This window comes from Carica papaya, chromosome 4 (assembly GCF_054855325.1).
Source record: "Carica papaya isolate Zhongbai chromosome 4, ASM5485532v1, whole genome shotgun sequence".
NCBI classification, from domain to species: domain Eukaryota; kingdom Viridiplantae; phylum Streptophyta; class Magnoliopsida; order Brassicales; family Caricaceae; genus Carica; species Carica papaya.
Window position 1 is genome coordinate 17,030,973 of NC_142312.1, and position 9,031 is coordinate 17,040,003.

Consider the following 9,031-nt stretch of genomic DNA (forward strand, 5'->3'; position numbering starts at 1 on the left):
TGAGGGACACCACTGCCTAATAATGGGAGATAAGCCAACCAGGTGGATTGAAGAATAGTAATCCCCTTCACGCAATTTAGAATTACATGTCTAATCACTCTTCTCTTCCTTTATATAATATATTATACGTGTCTACCTAAAACAACCCAATCATGGATAATTTTGCTACAAATTTATAAAGTGACATAATTTAAATTATTGTGGTTCATTTACTTTTTATCATTGAATGTGTTATATATATAAAATTAAAAGACCGGAAGTTGTCACATGCACTTCCTCATATTTTTTTTAAAATAAAATTTAATTTGCTAATATACATATTCTAAATTTAATAAAAAAATCTTATCTTATTTTAATTAAAATGAAATTTTAACCTGTTATTATTATTTATATATTTTGATTTAAATATATATAATAATTTTTAAATTTTTAATTAAAATAATATATAAAATAGATAAAATAAAACTAAAACGAAAATATTTGTAATAGTTATTTATGTAAATTTTTTAAATGTGAAAATAGGATTTATTTTTTATTTGACTCAATATATGTATGTATATACATATACTTATTTAAATTTTTTAATTAATTATGGACTTTAAGACTATGGGCTATATATAAATTCTTGATAAACCTAATTATTTCTTACATCTCATTTATCATGCATGTAGCACCCGGAAAGGAGGAGGAAAAAAAAAAAAAAAAAAAGCCACGTTAGCAGCCACGTCAGCAGGCCCGGTCAGCAGTCCCGGCCAACCGGGGTCTGCCACGTGGCAAGACCACGTCACTCCGAAAAGTAGCCACGTTGGCGATCCGCGTGGGTGAAATCCGACGGCCCAGATCAATCGTGCGATCGGACGGCCCAGATTCAATCGCATGGACGGCCCAGATTCAATAAAAAACGAACGGCCCAGATTAAAACGAAATGGACGGCTGAGATCAAAAGGCAAGGGGTTATAAATATAACCCCCACACCAGACCACAAACCCTAGCCGCCTGTCGCTCGCCGGAGACGACGAACCAGAGGCCGACCGCCGCCACCCGCCGCCGCACCGGGGAAATTTCCGACCGCCGATCGAGGTAAATTTCATACCCCCGACTCGTTTTTCCACGCTGATTCCTCCTGTGGCCAAATCAAAGCCGAAATCCCGGCCAAACGGCCGGAATACGCGGCCGAAGACCAGCGGCGCTGCCGCGCCCCCTCTCGGTTTTTGCCTCCGACGAGGCCCTTCCCGGCCTCCGTTTGATGCAATTTTTATATCACCGTGATCACCATTCTTTTCTCTACAGGTTGACCAGAGCCGAATCACCAAAACACGAACTTCGCCGGAGAGCCGCCGCACCCGAGAGCGCCGCCGCCGGTAAGCTCCGTTTTTCCGTGATTTTTTGGCCCCCCGAGGGCCCTAGGGTTGTTTTCTCACAAGGACCGATGCGAGTGTGGCCGAATTCGGCCGAAAACAGCCAACCCGAGGCGACTCGCCGCCGCCAGCGGCGGCTGTCGCCGGAGCACGGCGGAGCCGCCGTGCCGGAGTTGCGATTTGGGCCGAAAGAGGCCCTGGGCCTAATTTGGGTTTTTTTTGGAACACGTGCAGGTACTGTTAGCGTGTTTCAGTTCCCCGAGAAAAATTCAGGGAAAATTAGGGACGGCCTGTAGGCGTACTGTGAATCGTATTCGGATCCCGAAAACAAGTAAGGACCCTTCACCCTATTTCCTATCACGGTATTAAAGCTTAATAAATAATTAAACAGTATTTTGAGACTTTATAGATGTATAATTGATTGAGGTTGCCGATGGAGCCCGAGTCTGATACAATGTTGGTCTGTTATTGTTTGATCTAATTTTCAGTATTGAATGCAGTATGAAGTTTGATGTTTTCATTTTATAGTTTCGTGTGCATATTTTACTGTTTTATTGATTATTGATTGAATGACTGAAATACCGATACTGTATGTTGTCTGTTTGACATGAATTACGATTTGCTTGTTTAAATGTGAATTGATGATGCTTATTGAGGAAAAGGAAAATGAAAGATTGTGTAGACTGATAATTATATGATGGGGTCAGCCTGACTAGATATCCTGGGAGATGGTGGACGGACCGGGTCCGTAGGGAACCCTACCGGGATTGTGGTCTCACATGCCAGGCTGGGTATGGAGATCCTATGGTTTTGGCGCCCATACCGGACGGGGTATGGGGACGGCCCGTTTCACCCTCATACCGGACGGGGTATTGAGGTTTATGGTTTTGGCGCCCATACCGGACGGGGTATGGGGACGGCCCGTTTCACCCTCATACCGGACGGAGTATTGAGGTTTATGGTTTTGGCGCCCATACCGGACGGGGTATGGGGACGGCCCTGGAAACTGATCATGAATGTTAAAGGTTAACGGGTAACGGGACCCCTATGGACCCCCATGGATACTAGTAGGCTGGTAAATGAGAAAATGATATGTTGTATAATGATTGAATTACAAAAGGCGTGATAAGTGCTATGTTTTACAGCTTATATTATTCCATGATTGTGATAATGTTATTGTTTTCTTATATTGTTTCATGAATTCCACCGAGGTAAGTGGATGGTAAAGGTTTTATCATAAATAAAAGGATTTGTTGTAAATCATGCTCCATTGGTCTTTTGTGTTTTTCTACCCACCTTTACCTCTGTGACGGTGAGATATCGTGATGTTCTTACTGGGCTAGTGTAGCTCACTCCTTATTTAACCATTTCAGATCAGAAAGACATGGTTCCCGAGCCCGTTCCGCAGGAGGACGACGAAGGGGATGCCTAGAGACTCTGTAGTCATACTCATAGTTTTATTTTCGAGTTTCTCTCTTAGTTAGTTTAATCTTTTATATTTTAAGTACGTTTTTGGTTTTTCGTGTAAGGGATGTTAACTGAAATTTTGATCTCGCTTCCGCATTTGATATATTTAAATACTCATTTCATTTTAATATTTCCGGGGCCGTTACAGTTGGTATCAGAGCCAGGTTTCCTCGGACCCATCCCTTACACTATAGTCCTTTAAAGAAATACTCACCGATTGGTCGTTACTCAACCATTCCTTGTAAATACAGGTACACAGAAATGAGGAGAGGAAGGCCCCCACTAAACCGAGCGGCCCAAGATAATTCGCTTCGGGAGGATTTGGACAGATTATATGAGATGGTGGAAGCTCTCGTAGTTGCCCAGCGAAGGCAAGAGGAGAGAAGGGAGTTACCCGGACCTCCGCCGCTAGCGCAAGTTGAGCCCCCGCTACAGCAGGCTGATCCCGAGCCACCCCGGCAGGAGCCTGTTCCTCCACAGTACCACCCGGCACCACAGCCGCGGTACGACCCAGTACCACAGCCACAGTACCAACAGGTGCCGCCACAGCACATTCCAGTGCCCCCACCACATCAGCAGGCGCCACCACAGGGTCCCCCAGTTCACCCTCAGCCGGTCCCAGTCCCTCTACCTCGGGACCCCGCTCCCTCCTTGATCGACCCCGGCTTCATAGAGAGGTACAGGAGACTGAACCCTTCTACTTTTTCAGGGGGATCCTCTTTCGAAGAGGCCCAATACTGGCTGGCAGAGACTGAGAGAGCCTTTGAGACCTTGGGAGTAATTCCTGAGCAGAGGGCTGCCATTGCCTCCTACATGCTGGTAGGGGAAGCGGTACGCTGGTGGGAGCTCAAGCGGGCCACCCTGCCTGTACCAGTTACTTGGGAGCAGTTCCTAGCGGCTTTTCATGCGGAGTATCTCCCTAAACACATCCAACATTTAAAGGAAATGGAATTTGCTCAATTGGTCCAAGGTAATATGACAGTGTCGGAGTATGCCCGCAAGTTCCTGGAGCTGGGCCGACATGCCCCGGAGACATTGTTGGATGAGGGCCGAAAGGCCAGGAAATTCCAGTGGGGCCTCCGCCCAGCGATCAGACAGCACTTGTTGGTGATGGAGCTCGAGACATATTCGGCAGTCCTGGCAAAGGCGCAGATCATAGAAAGGAGCTTCGACACCCGCCCTCAGCTAGCGGGAAGTTCCCGACCTTCAGCCCCGTTCCGCAGGCCAGCGCCTACCATGCCTGTCCAACCCAGTAAGAGACCCAGGCCTGCCGTTCAGGGCCCTCCTCAGGCTATGGGGGCAGCACGTGGGAAGATCTGCCAGTACTGCGGCAGGGATCATGGGGACCGACCCTGCTACCGCCTCAACAACACCTGTCGCATATGCGGCAGTGCCCAGCACTATGCGAGGGAGTGCCCTAGGAACCAGAATCAAGGGAGGCCTCCAATCCAGGGCAGAGTTTACAACCTTACCCAGAAGGATGCCGACGCAGACCCGGACGTGGTACATGGTATGTATACTATCTCTGACCACATTGCTCATATTTTGTTTGATACTGGTGCATCACATTCTTTTATTTCACATGTTCTTGCTTCCAAAATTTATGTATCACCTGATAGACTTGATTCATTATTGTTTGTATCTACCGCTGGGGGGGAGACATTGCTAGGAGAGGTTGTCTACAGGGCATGTGCCGTGGAGATAGCAGATAGGAAATTGAGGGTAGACCTGATAGGGTTAGACACAGGGGATTTTGATGTAATCCTAGGAATGGATTGGCTAGCGGCGTATCACGCCACCATAGACTGCTTTAATAAAAAGATTGTATTTAATCCTCCCAACGAGGAGCCATTTACAAGTTAATAAAATTATTCGGTACTGATTCTCCATAATGACAAATTCTTTTCTTCTTAATTTCCAGTGCATTGATATTGTATTTTCCCTAACTAGGTAAACCCAAGAAGGAAGTTTGTATCCAAGAGATTCCAGTAGTCCGAGACTTTCCAGACGTATTCCCGGATGAACTGCCCGGTCTACCAGGGGACAGAGAGGTCGAGTTCACCATAGACTTACAGCCAGGAACCCAACCCATCTCGGAAGCTCCTTACCGAATGAGCCGCATCGAGATGGAAGAGCTAAGGAAACAAATCACTGAGCTACAAAACAGTGGCTTCATTAGACACAGCATTTCCCCATGGGGTGCCGGGGTTACTTTTGCAAAGAAAGGGGATGGAACGTTGAGACTGTGTATTGATTATAGAAGGATAAACAAGGGAACGATTAAAAACAAGTACCCTCTTCCCCGGATTGATGACCTTTTTGATCAGTTGCAGGGTGCACAAGTCTTTTCTAAAATAGATCTACGATCAGGTTACCATCAGGTAAAAGTGAGAGCAGAAGACATCCCCAAGACGGCATTCCGAACCAGGTACGGACACTATGAGTTCCTGGTTATGCCGTTTGGGCTAACCAACGCCCCGGCCATCTTTATGGATCTAATGAACAGAATCTTCAGAGAGTTTTTGGATAAATTTGTCATCGTGTTCATCGATGATATCTTAGTCTATTCAAAGAGTAGAGAAGAACATGCTCATCATCTTGCCCAAGTCCTCCAGGTACTCAGGGAAAAGAAGTTGTATGCAAAGTTGAGCAAGTGTGGATTTTGGCTCGAGCAAACCGCCTTCCTAGGACATGTTATATCGAAGGAAGGGGTGTCGGTGAACCCCGAAAAGGTTGAAGCGGTACTTGGTTGGGAAAGGCTGACAACAGTTAAGGAAATTCGCAGTTTCCTAGGGATGGCGGGTTATTACCGCCGGTTTGTCGAAGGGTTCTCCAGTCTAGCGGCCCCTCTAACCCGACTCACAAAGAAGAATGCAAAGTTTGATTGGAATGAGAACTGCGAAAGGAGTTTTTCAGAATTGAAGAAGCGACTGACTACTGCACCCGTGCTGGCTCTACCGAGTGGATCAGGAGGGTATACAGTTTATAGTGATGCCTCCTATCTGGGCCTGGGTTGTGTCCTGATGCAGCATGGAAAGGTTATAGCATATGGGTCTAGACAGCTAAAGAATCATGAGAAGAACTATCCTACCCATGACTTGGAGCTTGCCGCAATCATACACGCCTTGAAAATCTGGCACCATTATTTGTATGGAGAGACCTTTCAGATCTACACCGATCATAAGAGCTTGAAGCACATCTTCACTCAGAAGGATCTCAACATGCGTCAGAGAAGGTGGATGGAACTCCTCAAGGACTATGATTGTGACATCCTATACCATCCAGGTAAGGGCAACGTAGTAGCCGATGCCCTCAGCAGGAAGAGTGCAGGCACCCTAACCCATCTGATGGTTTCAGAATGCAGGTCCATTGGGGCTACGCAGCAGGTTCGATTGCGAGATCTGAAGAGGGCCACATGTTTGAGCCACCTAGCAGTCCAACCCGAGTTAATCCAAAGAATAAAGGAAGCCCAGTCAATCGACCCCGCCCTAGTAACCCGCAAGAAGGATGCAGAACAGGGAGTGAACTCAGAATTTCAGATCTCTGCCGACGGATTGATTCGTTTCAAGGACAGAATGTGTGTCCCAGACGACAGTGAATTAAAAAGAGACATCATGACAGAGTCCCATAGTTCAAGGTTCGCCATGCATCTAGGAAGTACAAAAATGTACCAAACTATGCGATCCCGATTCTGGTGGAATGGGATGAAGAGAGATATAGCCGACTTTGTATCTAAGTGCTTGGTATGTCAGCAGGTCAAAGCAGAACATCAACGCCCAGGGGGGTTGCTTCAGCCTTTACCGATTCCAGAGTGGAAGTGGGAACATATCACCATGGACTTCGTATCGGGACTACCCAAGGCACGATCGGGACACGATGCCATATGGGTAATTGTTGACCGACTCACTAAGTCTTCCCACTTCCTGGCCATCAGAATGACTGATTCTTTGGACAAGTTGGCAAGAATGTATGTCCGGAAAATAGTCAGACTGCATGGAGTCCCAGTAACAGTAGTATCCGACAGGGATCCCAGATTCACTTCTCGGTTTTGGAATAGTTTCCAGCAAGCTATGGGAACAAAGCTGTCCCTTAGTACTGCCTTCCACCCCCAAACCGATGGACAATCAGAGAGGACAATCCGTACGCTGGAGGATATGCTCCGAGCTTGTGTCCTTGACTCCGGAGGCCATTGGGACGACCATCTACCCCTGATAGAGTTTGCCTACAACAACAGTTACCAAGCAAGCATCGGCATGGCCCCATACGAGGCGCTATACGGGCGTCCGTGCAGGTCACCGATTTGTTGGGAGGAAGTGGGCGATAGAAGATTGTTTGGCCCGGATTTGGTGGAAGAAACCACGTCCAAGATAGTTAAGATCAAGAAGAACATCCAGACAGCTCAGAGTAGGCAGAAGAGCTATGCTGATACCCGGAGGAGAGACCTGGCCTTTGAGAAAGGTGACCGGGTGTTTCTTAAAGTCACCCCCTTCAAGGGAATTAGTAGGTTCGGCAGGAGGGGAAAATTAAACCCCAGATACATTGGACCCTTTGAAATCTTAGACAAGATTGGTACCACTGCCTACAGACTTGCACTGCCCCCTGAGCTCTCCCGGGTTCACAATGTGTTTCATGTATCTATGCTGCGCAAGTACAATCCGGACCCTTCTCATGTCGTGGCTCATGAACCGCTTTCACTCCGAGAGGACTTGTCTTATGAAGAAGTACCGGTCAGTATCACGGACCGAGAAAGCAGAATACTCCGCAACCGGGAAATATCATTTGTAAAAGTCTTGTGGCAGAACCACACGCCTAGGGAGGCGACTTGGGAGCTGGAATCAGAATTTAGGGCTAAATATCCTCATCTGTTTGATCAAGAGTAATGAGGCAAATTTGGGGACCAAATTTCTTTATGGGGGGGAGAGTTGTAGCACCCGGAAAGGAGGAGGGAAAAAAAAAAAAAAAGCCACGTCAGCAGCCACGTCAGCAGGCCCGGTCAGCAGTCCCGGCCAACCGGGGCCTGCCACGTGGCAAGACCACGTCACTCCGAAAAGTAGCCACGTTGGCGATCTGCGTGGGTGAAATCCGACGGCCCAGATCAATCGCGCGATCGGACGGTCCAGATTCAATCGCACGGACGGCCCAGATTCAATCAAAAACGAACGGCCCAGATTAAAACGAAATGGACGGCTGAGATCAAAAGGCAAGGGGTTATAAATAGAACCCCCACACCAGACCACAAACCCTAGCCGCCTGTCGCTCGCCGGAGACGACGAACCAGAGGCCGACCGCCGCCACCCGCCGCCGCACCGGGGAAATTTCCGACCGCCGATCGAGGTAAATTTCATACCCCCGACTCGTTTTTCCACGCTGATTCCTCATGTGGCCAAATCAAAGCCGAAATCCCGGCCAAACGGCCGGAATACGCGGCCGAAGACCAGCGGCGCCGCCGCGTCCCCTCTCGGTTTTTGCCTCCGACGAGGCCCTTCCCGCCCTCCGTTTGATGCAATTTTTATATCACCGTGATCACCATTCTTTTCTCTACAGGTTGACCAGAGCCGAATCACCAAAACACGAACTTCGCCGGAGAGCCGCCGCACCCGAGAGCGCCGCCGCCGGTAAGCTCCGTTTTTCCGTAATTTTTTGGCCCCCCGAGGGCCCTAGGGTTGTTTTCTCACAAGGACCGATGCGAGTGTGGCCGAATTCGGCCAAAAACGGCCGAAAACAGCCAACCCGAGGCGACTCGCCGCCGCCAGCGGCGGCGCCGTCGCCGGAGCACGGCGGAGCCGCCGTGCCGGAGTTGCGATTTGGGCCGAAAGAGGCCCTGGGCCTAATTTGGGTTTTTTTTGGAACACGTGCAGGTACTGTTAGCGTGTTTCAGTTCCCCGGGAAAAATTCAGGAAAAATTAGGGACGGCCTGTAGGCGCACTGTGAATCGTATTCGGATCCCGTAAACAAGTAAGGACCCCTCACCCTATTTCCTATGACGGTATTAAAGCTTAATAAATAATTAAACAGTATTTTGAGACTTTATAGATGTATAATTGATTGAGGTTGCCGATGGAGCCCGAGTCTGATACAATGTTGGTCTGTTATTGTTTGATCTAATTTTCAGTATTGAATGCAGTATGAAGTTTGATGTTTTCATTTTATAGTTTCGTGTGCATATTTTACTGTTTTATTGATTATTGATTGAATGACTGAAATAC